We start from the raw sequence: 18,620 nt of genomic DNA on the forward strand, positions 1-18,620 counted from the left end.
TGCCCACATCTCCTTTCTCTGGTTTTCTGGGCTACCGGATATAGTAGCCACCTATCAGCCTGATCTTTTTGCAGTGGCAAGGATATTTGCCACTGGTGAGCTAAAAATCTTTTAAATAATGTCAGAAATAATAAAGAAGACAAGTTACTGCTCAGGAGATGTTATGGAATCTGGCTATGCAGGCAGAGGGGAAAGATGTAAATCACGCCCATGTATTTCATTAAGAAGACAATAATGAAAACCTCCTGGGTGAAACAGGTTGTCAGACTCAGGTTCTAGGGAACTGTGGTCTAGGCTTTTCCTTTTCAGTGTGGGACTTCAGCAGGAAGTTAAGAGTAGTCGTACCCAACACTTTGATTTATATCACTGATGTGTTTCTGAAAAGGTGCAGATAAATCAAATCTTATTTTTGTAAACTGAATATCATACATGCTTCAGGAAGCTTCTTTTGGCCAAAGTAACTCTGCGCTGAATGCTTATGTGTGTGTAAAGTGAAGGATGGAATCTTATGCCTGAAATGCAAATAATCACGGTTGCGTTTATCATCCATCTGTTAAGTTCCAAGTTCACCATACTGGGCTTTCCAAAAGTGGAGTACCAGAAGCATCAAATAGAAACGAGGAGGGCACTTGAAAAGGGGACTGCTGAACTGACCACAGCTTTTAATTTTTTCCCCGCTTGAGAAAATGGAAATGTCAGAGAATGGCAGGCCTCGTTTTTCTTTGCATGCTTAGGTTGCGTCATGTGTTTTGGAAAGGCATAACTAACCTCTTGAGTTTTCTAAACATAAACCCCATCAATACCGGCTTACGATGCCCATAAATCCAGGGTGGGAAATACGGATGGCACCCAGGCGCCCTGCCTGCTTCCATGCCCAGAGCCTGTCGCTGTTGAGAGGCCGCCGTTCTCCTCCCGCTGCTGCTCCCATCTTGCAAGTCTGTCCTGCACTTGGCTCTGAAAGCAGCTCTCAAACTGAAGCAGACACATGGGGACAGTGGAAAGGAGCTCTGGGAGGGGAGAGGCTCTGGATTTTTCTCTTCCACGTGATGCTCCACAGCCCCGCTTTTCCAGACCATCCTCTTAATGGGAGTCCTGCCCTGTACCTTCCAGCTCCCTGAGATACCGGGACGCATCAAACAGGTTGAAGGAGGCTCTGTTTTCTTGCCAGGGGAACATGGCCCTTTGCACCGCGATTGTAATACAATCTTTCCTCTCTGGGGCTGCGAATGCTACAGTGCAAAACCGTGTTTGAAAACCTCTTTTATCATTCACCGTCTCCAGACTGAAATCATTTTTGACAACCTCTGCAGAAAACAAGCAGCTTTCTGGCTACTGGCGAGTCGATTAAAGGGAGGAAACACATGTTCACTGTCAGACGAAGCCCCTGGAGAAAGCACTGACAACCTTTTAACCCCCTTTCCCAGGGAAAGGGCCCAAATGTTTCTCTGGAACAAAATCACCACATTGTCTTAAGCATCCTTTCATTTCATGTATCTTTTTATTTCTTCCTAAGGCAAGACACGTAAAAATAATAATCCTCAGCACCTCTGTTTTTATTACGGACGTTAACAGATTTGTTGTATACCCTACTCAGGAAGACAGGGAAAAGAGCATCATCAATGAATATCTTTTATGAACTAACCCCTCCATTTTTTTTTTCACCGTCTGACCACAGTTCAAATACCAACACACCAATGAGTTCACTCACCTCGTAGAGTGATTCCTCAGACCCAGCCAAGAAGCCACAGGAGTGAAATTTTTGGAACAGTAGGAAGGCCCGACTAGCCGACATTATTAACAAGCTGAGCAGTAAGACTGGGCTGTGGAAACTTTTGCGCACCTCAAGATCCGGACCTTACATTACTTATGCACATGTTGTCAAGCAGACACATTCCCATATACGGCATGAGAAGCAAGTGGGGTGGGAGATGAAAGGGTTATATAAAACTGAACATGAGTGTCAGGTGTGTGGGTTTGTTTCTTAAAAAAAAAAAAAAAAAAAAAAAAAGGAATAATTGTTTTTAAAATGCCAGCCCTGTAATCATCACAATTACAAAAATATCTAGCACTCAGTTCCTTAACCTATAACCTTAGTATTTTTTTACATCAGTATCACTGGCCCTGGTGGTTTGGTCTATTACGAGAAAATGATCCACCTCACCCCCTCTCTCCCCGAGACTGCATATTTGCTTTTAGGAGCCTAAAGGCAGGGTGGAGAGTTGGAGTGGGGGGTGGGGGGTGGAGGGGAGGGAACAAACTTTAAAGTTGCTGTCTGGCTGGCTGGGAGAGGAGGCCTTGTGGGAACTGCCTAGAGCAGAGGTTGTCTCAAATGAAAGACAGGCAAAGAACAGCTCCACCCATGTGAATTGGTACTTGGGGGCTTGAGTCTGCCATATTCTACCAGCCCTCTTTTTTGTTTGTTTGTTTTTTGTTTTTATTGCTTGCAAATGGATTTTTATTTTTTTATTGAGGTGAAATCTGCATAATATGAAATTAACATTTTACAGTCAACAATTCACAACGTTGTGTAACTACCACCTCTACCTGGTTCCAAAACGTTTTCATCACCCCAGAATAAAACTTTGTTTCCATTAAGCAGTTAATGCTCATTTCCTCCTCTCCCCAGTCTCTGGCAACGACCAATCCACTTTCTACTTCTATGGATTCACTTATTTTGGATACGTCCTATAAATAGACTCATACACCATGTGACCGTTTGTGTCTGGCTTTTTTCATTTGGTATAATGTTTTTTTGAGGTTCATCTACATTGTAGCTTGTATCAGTATTTCATTTCTTTTTATAGTTGAATTAATATTCCATTGTATGCATATACCATAATACATTTATCCCTTTATCTGTTATGAACATTTGGGTTGGCTATTGTGAATAGTGTTGCTATCAACATTCATACACAAGTACTTGTTTGAGAACAAATTGAAAATCGGTGTATTCTGGGGCGCCTGGGTGGCGCAGTCGGTTAAGCGTCCGACTTCAGCCAGGTCACGATCTCGCGGTCCGTGAGTTCGAGCCCCGCGTCGGGCTCTGGGCTGATGGCTCAGAGCCTGGAGCCTGTTTCCGATTCTGTGTCTCCCTCTCTCTCTGCCCCTCCCCCCGTTCATGCTCTGTCCCAAAAATAAATAAACGTTGAAAAAAAAAATTTAAAAAAAAAAAAAAAGAAAGAAAATCGGTGTATTCAGTTCGCTGGGGGATATACCTAAGAGTAGAATGGCTAGGCCACTATGATAATTCTGTTTCACTTTTGGACGAACTGCCCTACTGTTTTCCATAATGGCTGAACCATCTTATATTCCCACAGGCAGTGCACAGTTGCTCTTTTTTATTTTCTTTTTTATTACAACCATCCTAGAGAGTGTGAATCTCAGTGTGGTTTGATTTGCATCTTCCTAACGACTAATGATGTTGGAACATCCTTTCATGTGCTTGTTGGCCATTTGTATATCTTCTCTGGAGAAAGATATATTCAAGTGCTTTGCCCATTTTTGAATAGAATTGCTTGTCTTTTTGTTGTTGGGTTCTAAGAGTTATATGTACTTTTACATTCTGGATACTGGACCCTTATCAGATACATGATATACACGTATTTTCCTGCATATGGTTTTCTTTCCACTTTCTTGATATCTTTTGATACACAAAATTCTTAATATTGAATAAGTCCAATCTATTTTTGCTCCTGCTTTGGAGGTGTCATAAGAATCCACTGACTTATCCAACATCATTAAAATTTATCTCTATGATTTCCTCTATGGGTTTGATAATTTTAGCTCTTCTATTGAGATTTTTGATGCCTTTTGAGTTAAATTTTGTATATGATTTGAGGTAGGGGTCCAGCTTCATTTTATGGCATGTGGATATCTAGCTGTCCCAGCACTCTTTGTTGAAAATTCTAGTTCCCTATTGAATGGTTTGGCACTTTTGTTGAAAAATCAACTGGCCACAGATGTACAGAATCTCAATTCTATCCCATTGGTCTATATGTCTATCTTTGTGCCAGTACCACACTTTTTTGACCACCATAGCTTTATAATAGGTTTTGAAATGGCAAAGTGTGAGTCTTCAACTTTCTACTTGCCCCCTTGATGAGTATATCATAATGAGCCTATAATTCAGGCCCAGACCTTTCACTGGCTTCTCTATTTCCTGGCAGAGACTTTAGACCTAAAACTTGGATACATCTCCAAACACATTATCTTTATTATATCATTAAAAATGCCCTTGACCCTCTAAAATTTTACAACTAACCACTATTTCCTTACTAGCAATACTTCTTGTGTTCTAATTCTAAAGTGGTATTTATCAAGAAGTAGCTTGATTTTGAGAGCAGTTGGCTTTCTGTTATTTGAAAAATACACGCTCCAATTTTTTTCTATCACCACATTCAGTTTGCTTCCCTGAATAGCTTCAAAGAAACATTACAGTGTTGGGCACTAGGAGCTTGCAAAGATTCTGAGGGCTGTTTGGAGAATGAACTATGTTGTAATATTTTTACTATAATACAACCTTCTGCTTTGCCTACGGTCAGACAAATTGGGTATATCTCAGTTTCTATGCTGAGCTTAATAAAAGGTTCCTGGCTATATGTCACAACAAGTCCTGTAGGAAATGTGAAATACGTATGCCTCTGTGTTCTGGATCTCCACTTGACTTTGCACAGACATACCTGAAGGGGGTCTTGGCTTTATTTCTGTCAGGTCTTTGTGTCTCCAGACTTCACATACTCCCACCTAGAAAGGCAATGAGGACCAACATTCCATCTCTCATATGTTGATGATGTATGAAATTACTCATAAATATATATAGCATCTTACATAGTAAAAAATCAGCCTTAAAATACAGGTGTAAAACACTACTTGAGAGAAGTAGTATGTTGGCTTTCAGAGAAAAACAGAATGACTTTGACCACTACATAGAACATTCCAGGAGGAAGTAATGTTACATCATCCAACCCTTGGTGTTGTTTGGAGAAAAGAGGCCCAGGGAGCTGGTCTATCTGGCTAAGAGACAATGTTCTCAATGAGACACCGATCAAACAAAAAGACGTAAGTTGAGAGGGAGCACTGAAGACTTCAAATGCCTACAATGAGATGGCTGATCTAAACCTTAGTAGAGGTTTGCCTGGGAAAAGCTGTGTGTGGTGAAGGGGAGACTCTCCAACTGCGAGCACAGGGCCAGTACATTGGAAGATTCAGACCCACTTTTCAAACTCAGCAATGCTGAGTGAGGGATGGGTAGCTGGTGCTTCTTTTGATTCTTTTCAGAAAAACCACCTAGGAAGTCAAGTTTGATACGGTGGCAAAGGTTGGAAGGAAGACTAAAGTGATAGGGAGGCCTTTCTGATGACATGCTTGGTCTTCTGGTGAACTTAAGTCTTCTCCCTAGCTTACTGAAAAATAAGATGCCTTTTTATGATAACAGTGGCCATTTGTTAAGTATTTACTCTATGCTTAAAATTGTGGTTGGCTCTTTATAGGTATTACAAAAACTAGGATGGTATATTAATGCACATCCTGCAGATGAGAAAACTAAGACACAAAGAGGTTAAGACCATTGCTCAAGAAAGCACAGCTGATATGTGGCAGAGCCATTTTGGGGGACTAATATAATACATGCTGATTATAGAAAAAAATGGAAAATGGAGAAAAAGTATAAAGATGAAAATAAAAATCAACCATAATACCACACCCATAAGTAACCCAATTATCTCTTTTGACCAACATATACTTATTTTGAGCTCCAAAATGTCTAAGCAGTAGCAAGCCATTGTGTGTGGCAGTCTCACTGTAATGCCTGTGAGTCTGTTGTTTTGTTCTTTTTTGACTGTTCTCATTTTTTTCTGTTCCCAAGATTTCTTTTTTCCTTCTGCATTTCCTACCCCTCACTCATAGTTCTTCTCTGTATATCACCTCTTTAAAGTGGAAATTAGGAGGAGGGTTCCCAGTGGGTGGCAGGAGAGGCATTCTACTTCTTCCCTCCAGAGTGCTCCTTGTGACAGTCCCCTTGCTTCCCACCCTGGTTGGTCTATCAGCAAAGGACATGGAGGTTGCATGAGATGAACTGACAGGGCTGTGCATGCACGTTTACGAGCAACAGGCGGTGGAAGTAAGCACAGCCAAACCATCTTTCATCCATGGCACATATTATTGATTTTTCTCTAATTAAAACAGTCACAACAGTCATTGTTGTCATGCCCACATTTCTCATCTTTTATATTTTAAATAGGAACCAGCTTGCTTGGTAAAAACCCAGCAATCCTCTTTCTTTCATCCCTCTCACTTCCTCCCAGTCGAAAGCCATCTCTTCTTAAGGGGTCTTTTTGAGTCTTTGGCACTTTTACGATATGAAGATCTCTACTCTTGACAGATCTTTAGGCTGTAGGCTTCCTCAACAAAGGAAAGACTGAATTGTGGGCCCTGGCACTGAACCCCCTTCCTAGTCACTATAACTGGGAGCTTGAGGCATCTGTTTCTGGGATTCCTTCTGGTTGACTGTCATTCGTGTTAACAGCTGGACTTGCAATCTGGGAGATTTCTTCATCAGCAGGACTGCCTCAGGCTCTGCCCCATCATCCACCCTGTCCCCTGGTGGCTCAAAGAGAGCCAGAGGCAATGGGGGGAGGGCAGAGAGTGGAACAGTTGGTCTCCAGCTCCTTTGGGGGAATAAATGGCCCTGGGTGGGGACTCAGGAAAGGCATGTGACCTCAGATCTTTAAATGAGACTGGAAATGATGGACATCTGGAGCTCTGGGTTGGGCACCAGTGACAAAAATGTTACAAAGAAATGAATTTCCTGTTTGATGCATAAACAAATAGGAAGCGTCCCTGAGGAATGGATTTATCTGCTTGTAAAAGCTTCTTGGTGGTTTGGCAGAGTGGAAAGCATACCAAGAGCAGAGCCTCTGGCGTCTGCCATAAACTGACTTTGTGGCCTTAGACAAACACTAAAAATTTCTGGTTTTAAGTTTTCTTCTCTGTGAAGGAACAAGATACACCTGTGGGCAGTTTTTAGTATTCCATGGAGTACTTGGAAGACAGACGAAAGAAAGTGAGAAAACAGAGGGCCTTGGATCCTATACTCCTATAATCTGTAACAATTTTTTGTATAATTTCTTAGCCCTGGATATGTATTGGTGAATAAGAGAGATAACATCCACGACTTTAAGGAGTTTACATCCTAGTGGGGGAGACAGAAAATAGACAAATAAATATATAATGTAATGTCAGGAGGTAGTAAGTGATACCTATAAAAAGAGAACTGTTTCTAAGATTGATTGTCTCTAAGAGTTGGGTATTTGGAGCTATCTCTGGGGCATGTAGAGCTTAGAGCACGTCATATTATGTGTCCCTTATTTCCATACTACCACCCAGAAGACCTTCTTATAAATCAAAGACAGGCTTGAAAGCAAACCTGCGGTGTATGAAGATCACACACAGGACAAGCACATAAAATTAGAAGAGGGGAACTAGTCCATCTGCTTTGCCTTGGGGACCAGAGGAAAAGGAGAGAGAGTGATGTCAGGCTGAAGTTAGAAGAACTTCAAGTGATAGCATATAATGGCTCTCCTTTTTGCTAAGGACTGTCTTTCTGAGACACTAAGACACTAAGACACTAAGACACTGCCTTATATGGGATCCCCAGTGTTTGAAGCCTGAGGCGACTGCCCATATTCCATGATTGTTTATCATAAGAAGGTTAGATTAGCATGTTTCAATAGCTCAGATCAGATCCAGGAATTTGAGTAGAAATAACTAGGCAACATGCATTGAAGATTGAAGGTGCTTTAATTCATCTTTTCCAATCTTCATTTTTCAGCTGAAGACCCTGAAGGGCACAGAAGTTGGAGAAGTAAAGCCAAGACTGTAGAGATGCTTAGCCATGTCAGAGCTGGGCCACTCCAGGCCTGGGCTGCTGAGATTATCCACACCACTCAGCTATGGTCCTGGCTATTGGCTTACATATCGGTTACACAGATAGTTAGAATCAAAGTATTTTCCTAGCTGACTGGTCTACTTAATTATCCGACAAAAATCAGTGGACATTCATCCAGGCTTGGATCTCTAATACCCTTTTAATTTAATTCTCTTTGGTTATTCTCATCTGGGCTATTTGTTCTTCTTTATGATAGAATCTAAATTATACATTCAGACCCATCTCATGAGTAGGACAGGGATCTGAGGCAAAGCAGAATGACTTGGCACTCACCTGGTACAATTGGACAATAAAGATTTTCCATTTAAATGATGCAGATAGAAAAAAAATGCCTCTGGATGAATCAGACACAACAGACAGCCATGATTTCACCTCTTCAGTTTATGGAGTTGAACACTTTAAATATGCAAAACAAGCCCTATTGAGATAATCTGTGCTTGGGTGGCTCCCAATTCTCTAACTGAAAAGAAGGGTTATGGATCTGCAGGAGGAAGTGAAGACCTACTGTAAGAGATTATATGGACTGCTGGGTTTAAATTCAGAAAATAATCCCCTATATGTAGATGATGCTTTATGGTTTAGAAACACTTTATGATCACTTCAGTCTTCAGAAGAACATGAGGATATTTCTAGGGTATAAGTGGCACATAGAAGTGCAATAAACATTGATCATAAATACAAGAGGCATGTATCAGAGGCTGAAGCCTACAGTAACATTTTTACTTTTGGAAAAGACCTCTAAACCATTTAGTTAAACCACTCCAGCCCTAGCAGTAACAATGATTATTTTACAATATCTCTGAGAACTGTAGATATCTAGTCTGTACATGAGTATCTTAGAGATGGTTGCTTTGAATCTCATAAAACAGTTTATTCTATCTATCTATCTATCTATCTATCTATCTATCTATCTATCTATCTAATTATTTTAATTTACATCCAAATTAGTTAGCATATAGTGCAATAATGATTTCAGAAGTAGCATCCAGTGATTCATCACCTACATACAACACCCAGTGCTCATCCCAACAAGTGCCCTCCTCAATGCCCCTTGCCCATTTAGCCCATCCATCCACCCAACACCCCATCAGCAACCATCAGTTTTTTCTCTGTATTTAAGAATTTCTTATGTTTTGGGATGCCTGGGTGGCTCAGTTGATTAAGCCTCAGACTTCGGCTCAGGTCATGATCTCATGGTCAGCGAGTTCAAGCCCCGCATCAGGCTCTGTGCTGACCGCTCACAGCCTGGAGCCTGCTTCAAATTCTGTGCCTCCCTCTCTCTCTGTCCCTCCCCTGCTCATGCTCTGTCTCTCTCTGTCAAAAATAAAGATTAAAAAAGTCTCTTATGTTTTATTCCCCTCCCTGTTTTTTTATTATTTTTGTTTCCTTCCCTTATGTTCATCTGTTTTGTATCTTAAATTCCACATATGACTGAAGTCATATATTTGTCTTTGACTACTTTTGCTTAGCATAATACACTCTAGTTCCAATCACATTGTTGCAAATGACCAGATTTCATTCTTTTTGATTGCCGAGCAATATTCTATTGTGTGTGTGTGTGTGTGTGTGTGTGTGTGTGTGTATACACATATATGTGTGTGTGTATATATATATACACACACATATACATACACTACATCTTCTTTATCCATTCATCCATCGATGGACATCTGGGCTCTTTCCATACTTTGGCTATTGTTGCTAGTGCTTCTATAAACATTGGGGTGCATATGTCCCTTCTAAACAGCATACCTGTATCCCTTGGATAAATACCTAGTAGTGCAAATTTCCGGGTTGTAGGGTAGTTCTATTTTTAATTTTTTGAGGAACCTCCATACTGTTTTCCAGAGTGGCTGCACAAGCTTGCATTCCCACCAGCAATGCAAAAGAGATCCTCCTTCTCCGCATCCTCATCAACATCTGTTGTTGCCTGAGATGTTAATATTAGCCATTTTGACAGGTGTAAGGTGGTATCTCATTGTGGTTTTTATTTGTATTTCCCTGATGATGAGTGATGTTGAACATTTTTTTTCATGTGTCGGTTGGCCATCTGGATGTCTTCTTTGGAGAACTGTCTATTCATGTCTTTTGCCCATTTCTTCACTGGATTATTTGCTTTTTGGGTGTTGAGTTTGATAAGTTCTTTATAGGTTTTAGATACTAACCCTTTATCTGATATGTCATTTGCAAATATCTTCTACCATTCCATCAGATGCCTTTTAGTTTTGCTGACTGTTTCCTTTGCCATGCAGAAGCTTTCAATTTGATGAGGTCCCGATAGTTCATTTTTGCTTTTGTTCCCCTTGCCTCCAGATACATGTTTACGAAGTTGCTGTGGCCAAGATCAAAGAGATTTTTGCCTGCTCTCTCTCTAGGACTTTGATGACTTCCTGTTTTACATTGAGGTCTTTCATTCATTTTGAGTTTATTTTTTTGTATGGTGTAAGAAAGTGGTCCAGATTCATTGTTCTTCATGTTGCTTGCTATGCAGTTTTCCCAGCACCATTTGCTGAAGTGACTGTGTTTATTCCATTTGATAGTCTTTCCTGCTTTGTCAAAGATTAGTTGGCCATACGTTTGTGAGTCCATTTCTGGGTTCTCTATTCTGTTCCATTGATCTGTGTGTCTGTTTTGGGGCCAGTACCATACTGTCTTGATGATTACAGCTTTGTAATACAGCTTGAAGTCTGGAATTGTGATGCCTCCAGCCTTGGTATTCTTTTTCAGAATTGCTTTGGCTATTTGGGGTCTTTTCTGGTCCCATCAAATTTGGTAGGGAATGTTCATCAGAGAAATTGGCCTATAGTTCTCCTATTTAGTGGGGTCTTTGTCTTGTTTTGGAATCAAGGTATTGCTGACGTCATAGAATGAGTTTGGAACCTTTCCTCCCATTTTCATTTTTTGAAACAGCTTCAAAAGAGTAGGTGTTAACTCTTGTTTAAATGTTTGGCAGAATTCCCCTGGAAGGCCATCTGGCCCTGGACTCTTTTTAGGAGATTTTTGATTACTAATTCAATTTCTTTACTGGTTATGGGTCTGTTCAAATTTTCTATTTCTTCTTGTTTCAGTTTGATAGTGTATACATTTCTAGGAATTTGTCCATTTCTTCCAGATTGCCTAATTTTTTGACATATAATTGTTCATAATTTTCTCTTATTATTGTTTGTATTTCTGCAGTGTTGGTTGTGATCTCTCCTCTTTCATTCTTGATTTTATTTATTTGGGTCCTTTCCTTCTTTTTGATCAATCTGCCTAGGGGTTTATCAATTTTGCTAATTCTTACAAAGAACCAGCTCCTGGTTTCATTGAACTGTTCTAGTGTTTTTTTTTTTATTTCGATATCATTGATTCCTGCTCTAATCTTTATTATTTCCCATCTTCTGCTGGCTTTGGGTTTTATTTGCTCTTCTTTCTCCCGCTCTTTAAGCTGTAAGGTTAGGTTGTGTATCTGAGATCTTTCTTCTTTCTTTAGGAAGGCATGGATTGCTATGTACTTCCCTCTTATAACTGCCTTTGCTGCATCTCAGAGGTTTTGGGCTGTCATGTTATTATTTTCATTGGCTTCCATGAAATTTTTAATTTCCTCTTTAATTTCTTGGTTAACCCATTCATTCTTTAGTAGGATGTTCTTTAATCTCAAAGTATTTTCTGTCTTTCCAAATTTTTTCTTGTTATTGATTTTGAGTTTCACAGTGTTGTAGTCTGAAAATATGAACAGTATGATATTGATTGTTTTGTACTTGTTGAGGGCTGATTTGTGTTCCAGTATGTGATCTACTGTGAACGATGTTCCATGTATAACAGTTTATTCCATTTAAAAAATAGTTCAAATTGTTATATTAAAACAAAATGTGAGTTCAAATCTATGTCTTCATGGCTTTTAACCATTGGTCCTGACTCAGGGATCGGGTGTTACACAGGGTAATATTACACAGGTAATAGTTACCACTTCACAAATGTTTACTATGCCCCAAGTCTTACAAACTTTACTTTCAATTGTCATGACCCCTCTAAAGATAAATATTATCTTCCAGTTTAAACAAACAAACAAACAAACAAATAAATAAATAGATAACCAGGGAGATTAAATTAAGTGTGAAAAGACACATAATTAGTGGCAAAGCTAGCATTTGAACCCAAATCTGTTTTGCCCTGCTAGAACACACTGCCCAAGTTAAGTCTAATCCTTTTATATGGTGTTGCTCTCCAATATTTGAAGAGGATTTCTGGAATCTTGTCAACATCTCTATCTTAAGTTGGATAAGTATCTCAAGTACACCCTTTGTTTGGTGTACATTGTTTTTTTGTGTTTGGGTGGTTTTTTTTTTTTTTTTTTTGGTGGGTAATCAGAAAAATGCACACATGCACCTAGCTATAAAATAGACACCTTACTTAGTTTATGTCTGTGTATTCCAGATTAATAACCCATGACTATTCCTCCAATCATTCTTCAGCAATGTGGGTTGCTGCCATGGTCAGTGGTACTCCAAAGCTGTCCTAGTTTGCCACTGTCCCTCATTTTGTGTGGTTCCCAGAACTGACTGTCGTGCTCTAGGACTCTAGTTCAGCCCACTGTATGGGAAAGAATTCCAAATCAGCACCACTGCTGCTGTTCCACATCCTGCTCTCATGAGCTCACCAAAGCTAAATGGTCTGAGTAAGGCCATCTACAATTCATTGTTCCCTATAAGACTCAGCCTTTGATCCCAGCTCCAGGGATTTTTCCTCCAAGGAGATGAAGTTCACACCTGGGTAATAGGGCTCCTTCTCAAGTCATATCCAGAGTTGTGTAGAAATTTTCTTTGAACACAGTAAAAATTGTTTTGCTTTATACACTTCCCTGACACCGCAGGAGACAGATGTTTGTGGGAAACAAGGCCCACATGGAGTCTCTTTTCAGTAAGTAGGTCTACCAGGTATGGAAGAATGTTTCTACTTAATCTAACTACCTCTGTTCCCTCAAGAAAGACCTTGTAGGCTTCTGTACTTTTTCACACCACATACATGAGAGAAATGCTTAAGAGAGTAGGGGTAGCCTTAAAAAGACTGTAGCATGATCTCTCCACACAACTTAATTATTTTTGATTTCCATAAAATAAACCCCAAATTTTGCAATAAATTCTGAAGGCTAGGATCCTATCTCTTGTATGGCCAAATTTTCTTGGGTTGTCTTACCTTTAGATGGATCCCACTGAGATGATTTTGCTCACCTCTGTGCTTCTTACCTGGATAGGGGAGAGGAAAGGAGGATCAACAAGGAGTTGGAGGCCATGTTTAATTCACAGATAAAACAGTGCTGTTGGGTCTCATTCAAGGACTCAGTTTACGTAGATGTCACTTCCTCTTTCTTGAAACTTCCTTTGTTTGACTTCCAATACAACACTTTCTCTTGATTTTCCTTCTACCTCACTATTTTTTTCTTTCTTACTTTCCCTTGTTAGTTTTTCCTGTTATTCCCAAACTTCTCCTGTTTGGAGTGCCCCAGGACTTAGTCCTTGGTTTTCTCCTCTCTCTATACTTACTCCCTTGGTAATTTACTCCAGTCTACTGGTTTTAAAGACTTTGTATGTTCAGGTGACTTCAAAATTACATCTTAAGTCCAGACCCCTCAAACTTCAGACATGTATACCCAATTCTATACTTCATATTTCTTCTAGGATGTCTAATAGACATCTTGAACTCAACATGTTAAAAACTGAACTCCTGATCCTACCCTAGCACCTTTGTCTTCCCCATCTTAGCTGATCTTCCAGTTGCTCAGGACAAAAAACTTGAACTCATTTTTCTCTCTCTCTCTCTCCAACATGAAATCTGTAAGCAAATCTTGTCTGACCTACCTTTATATATATCCAGAATCTGACCCTTCCCCACCATCTTGTTCTATGCTACCATAATTTCTTGCTTGGAATATTTCAATACACCCCTGATAGGTTTTCCTGCTCCTGCACATGTCTCCCTGACACAGCAGTCAGTGTGGTCTTCCTGAAATGTTAAATCAGACCATGTCACTCTTCTGCTCAAAACCCTAAAGCAGCTTCCTATTTCACTCAGAGTGAAAGTCCTTACATTGATTTATGTGATCTGGCCCCAAATACCTTTGGCTTCCTATTTTACTCCTTTTCTCTCACTCATTCTCCTTCAGGACTTTCAAGTATTTGCTCAAATCACCTCATCACTGTATTCTATCTCCCCTCCAACCAGGGCACACACATCCCAAACTCCCAATAGCTTCACTCTACTCTTTTTTTTGTTTGTTTCCACTATGACTAACATTTGCTTATTTATTATGTTTATTGCTTATCATCTGTCTTTCTCCACTAGAATGTAAACTCCACAAGAAGAGGGACTTTTTATCTGATTAGTCCATTTACATATCTTGGCAATGACAGCAGTGCTTGGTCCAGAGGGGACAATAAATACTTGTTGAATAAAGCAATTAATAAATAAATGAACAAAGATTACGTGAACAAAAAGCAAGAGGGTCCAGTTTTGCTATTCTTAGGCTAATAACTGCAATAACATATCTGAATAAAAAAAATAGATATAATCATATTATAGTACTATTTACGATGTGTAGCATAACCATTCTGTGCTTCTCAAACTGTGGTACAAGTATCTTCAGGTGGATATGGCAATGTGCTTGGGATGCCAAAAGCCTAATATAAATAAGCATGACACTTCTCCCCTTAGGTTCTAATTTTCTCAATGATTTGGGGCAAAAATATTTGTTACATATTAATACAAACATGAAAAAAATGGAATACAAACTTTGCATGAATTCTAAGGATGAAACCTAAGATTTCACAGAAAAAGCTCTGCTCCTGATTCTATCACACATTTGCTTTCCTCTGCCCTAAATAGAATTTATGAAGAAACACTGAATACTATTTTAATATCAAGTCAAAGTCTGAACTGACTAGTTTTCCCTATGTTCAAGTCATGTACTGAGTTCACCAAATACTCTGCAAAGCATCTTATTCTCATTTCTAAGAATCACAGAGCCTCCTATCATTAGCTTGATATCCTCTTGGGCACATGTCTACTGCTGGAAACCAAGGCCACATCAAGGGCTGAACACCATTCAGCAAATCAGTGAAAGAGAAAACAAGCTACTCTACTGCAATTGGCCAAATGTTCAGTGTTCTGAGTCTCATACAGAATTTGTGTCTGATTCTTCAACTTTTTGCCGTCTGAAGAAAAAACAAAAGGCCTTTAAATTTTTTATTACATAAGGAATTCACATAAATTGTCAATTAAAGCACAGAGTTCCCAAAAGGTAAATGGACAATGGATATAAATTATTAGAAATCCCAAAGAAAAACACCATTAATTAATTTATATGTAGGAAAAGTTCAACTTTAACAAAACAGAATAAAGTAAGGCACTATTTTTCTGTGACCAAATCAGCAAAAACTTTTGCAGATGGTGACTTTGGCTGTAGGAACAGGTGACAGTGAAATAGTCATTTTCACCACTGCTAGTGACTGCCAGCTGATGTTCCTACAATTAGTTTTGTTGCAAAACAATCACTCCACAACAACCATTTTATTATCTCTCATGGTTTCTGTAGGTCATGTATTTGGGCAGAACTCAGCAACAGTTTGCCTTCGTTGCATGAAGGCTGAGGCATGGAATCCTCTAGAGACATTTCCACTCATTTGTCCGGCAATGGATGCTATCTGTCAGTGGGACCTCAGCTGGGCTGTGGCCTCCCCATGTGGGCTCTCTGCATGGGCTCATTGCCTAGAGACGGTATTTCCTTTCTAAGTTTTTAGTTTAAGTACAACATGCATAACTGAAGTGCACAAATCTTGAATGTCACAGTTACATGAAGTTTTACAAAGTGAAAAAACTGTATTTACTGTGTATCTAGTTCAAGATCAAGATCAAGTTATAGAACATTACCAGCAAACACAACCCCCCCATGCCCCCATTCCAGTCATTACCCCCCAAAGTAGCCATTCTAATGAAGTCTATCATCATAATTTAATTTTGCCTTTTTTGGGGCGCCTGGGTGGCGCAGTCGGTTAAGCGTCCGACTTCAACCAGGTCACGATCTCACGGTCCGTGAGTTCGAGCCCCGCGTCGGGCTCTGGGCTGATGGCTCAGAGCCTGGAGCCTGTTTCCGATTCTGTGTCTCCCTCTCTCTCTGCCCCTCGCCCGTTCATGCTCTGTCTCTCTCTGTCCCAAAAATAAATAAACGTTGAAAAAAAAATAAAAATAAAAAATAATTTTGCCTTTTTTGAACTTTATATACAAAACATTTACGCACATACACTCTTTAGTGTCTAGCTTCTTTAGTGTGATCTTGTGTTTCTTGCTATGACATGTGGCAGCAATTTATTCCTTTCAATGGCTGTGTAGTATTCCATTGTATAAATACATAAGTTATTCATTCTCCTGTTATTTTTTAATTTTAGGCCACTTACTTAGGTCTTCTTTAATAACGTTCAGCAATGTTTATGGCTTTCAAAGTAAATGACTTACACTCCCTTTGTTAAATTTATTCCTAAATAATTTCATATGTTTTTAAAAATTTGATTATGGCATTGTTCTTTAAATTTCATTTTCCAAATATTTTTTGCCAGTAAATATAAATACAATTGATTTTCACATACTGACCTTGTACCCTATGGCACTGCTAAATTCAATTCTTAGCTCTAGCAGGTTAAAAATTTCTTTGGATTCTCTTCATAAATTTGTAATCTGTGAAAAAGATAGCTTTACTTTTTACATCTCAATTTTAATGTTTTATTTTTTGTTATTTTTAAAATTAACTAAGTAATGAATTAGTTTGCAGTGATGAGAAGAGACTTTCTTACCTTGTTCTCTCTTATGGAAAATATTTTCAATGTTTTATCATTAATCATGATGCTAGCTTTGGTTTTAAACACACAACACACACCACAAAGTCTTTATTATACTGAAGAAGGTTCCTTCTAATCCTTATTTTCTGAGAGGTATTATTATGAATAGATGTTGAATCTTGTTAAATACTTTTTTCTACATCTATTGAAATTAACACATTTTTCTCCTTTATACTATTAATATGATAAATTACAGTGATTGTTTTTTTAATGTTAGGCCAACCTTGAATTCTTGAAATAAACCTCATTTGGTGATAATATATTATCCTTTTTATATATTATGCAATTCATTTTGCTAATATTTAAAAATATTTTTAAACCTATATTCTTAAGAAATATTACCCTTCAATTTTTGGTTGTAATGTTTTCATCATCCTTTGGTATCAGGTTCATACTGGGTTCATAAAATAAATTTAGAATTGTTTTTCCTCTTTTTTTTTCTGAAAAAATTTAGAAAGTTTGATATTACTTCTTATTTACATTTTTGATAGAACTTAATTAAGCCATCTGGGTCTGGGTCTTTTGTTGGTGGTGGTGTTGGTGTTGCTGGTGGTGAGAAGCTTTTTAATTTCAAATTCAATTCTTTTAACAGAAATGGGACAAATCAAGGCTATTCTTGAGCCAATTTTCATAAATTGTATTTTTAAGGAATTTGATCATGTCATCTAAGTTGGCTCTATTCATTGGCAAACATTTTTCATATTTCTTAGTTATTTTTTTAATGTCTAAGATTTGTGGTAATGTTCTTTCTTTCATTCTTAAAATTGAAAACTTATGTTTTCTCTATTTTAAATTTTATTCTATCTTCTTATTTTGTTCTATTTCTTATTTTATTTTGACTAGAGATACATCAATTTTGTCGATCCTTCAAGGAGCTAATTTTTGGTTTTGTTGATTTTGCTATTCTTTGCTTTTTATGTTATTAATTTCTCCTATTATCTATTTATATTATCTCCTTTTTTGTGCTTATATTTGGCTTAATTGGCTCTTCTTACATGGGAAGTTTGGGTCAGTGATACAAAACTTATTTTTCTTTTCTAAAATAAGCATTTAAAGCTATGACTTTCCCTCAGTATTCCTACACATATTAATATGTTCTATTTTCATTATTATTCAAGTTAAAATATGTTATAAGTTTTACTATGGTTTCTTCTTTTATCTATACTTTACTTAGAAGTTTATTGAATTCCAAATATGTAGGAATATTTTAGATATCTTATTTTCTCTACATTTAATTCAATGACATTATAGTCAGAGAATACATTTCTTGTGATATTAATTCTTTGAAATTCATTGAGACTTATTTTTTTGCCCACGAGACTGTTGATGTTTCTATTTACATTTGAAAAAAATGTGGATTCTGCAATTATGGGTTGTAGTGTTTTATCAGGTCAACATGACCAGTTAACATCAGGTCAAATTGGTTCATAGTGTTGTACAGGTCTTCTATATCCTTACAGATTACTTTTTTACTTGTTCTATTAAGTACTGAAAGATGCGTGTTAAAATCCCCAACTCTGGACACCTGGGTGGCTCAGTCAGTTGAGCATCTGACTTCGGCTCAGGTTATGATCTCTTGGTTCATGAGTTCAAGCCCTGTGTCAGGCTCTGTGCTGATAGCTCAGAGCCTGGAGCCTGCTTCAGATTCTGTGTCTCTGTCTCTCCCACTCATGCTCTGTCTCTCCTGCTCTGTCCTTCTCTCTCTCTCAAAAGTAAATAAACGTTAAAAAAAAATTTAAAAACATCCCCAACTCAACAGTGGATATATCTATTTGTCACTTATTTTCTATCAATTTCTGACTTCTGTA

The 18,620-nt window shown here is 38.4% G+C and overlaps 1 long non-coding RNA gene across 1 annotated transcript in view; it reads right to left on the bottom strand.

Annotated features, from left to right (window-relative positions):
* Window positions 1-4,679: 4,679 nt before the first annotated feature.
* The window catches only part of LOC147582470 (uncharacterized), a 66,027-nt gene continuing 52,086 nt past the window's right edge, over window positions 4,680-18,620 (bottom strand). Inside the window, exons 2-3 of the long non-coding RNA XR_015248726.1 lie at window positions 13,121-13,170; window positions 4,680-4,743 (exon numbers count right to left, since the gene is read on the bottom strand). This is a non-coding gene — a long non-coding RNA (uncharacterized LOC147582470). The remainder of the gene's footprint in view (window positions 4,744-13,120; window positions 13,171-18,620) is intronic.

The sequence above is a fragment of the Puma concolor genome, chromosome A3, assembly GCF_028749965.1.
Source record: "Puma concolor isolate L17-30 chromosome A3, mPumCon1.1.hap2, whole genome shotgun sequence".
NCBI lineage: Eukaryota > Metazoa > Chordata > Mammalia > Carnivora > Felidae > Puma > Puma concolor.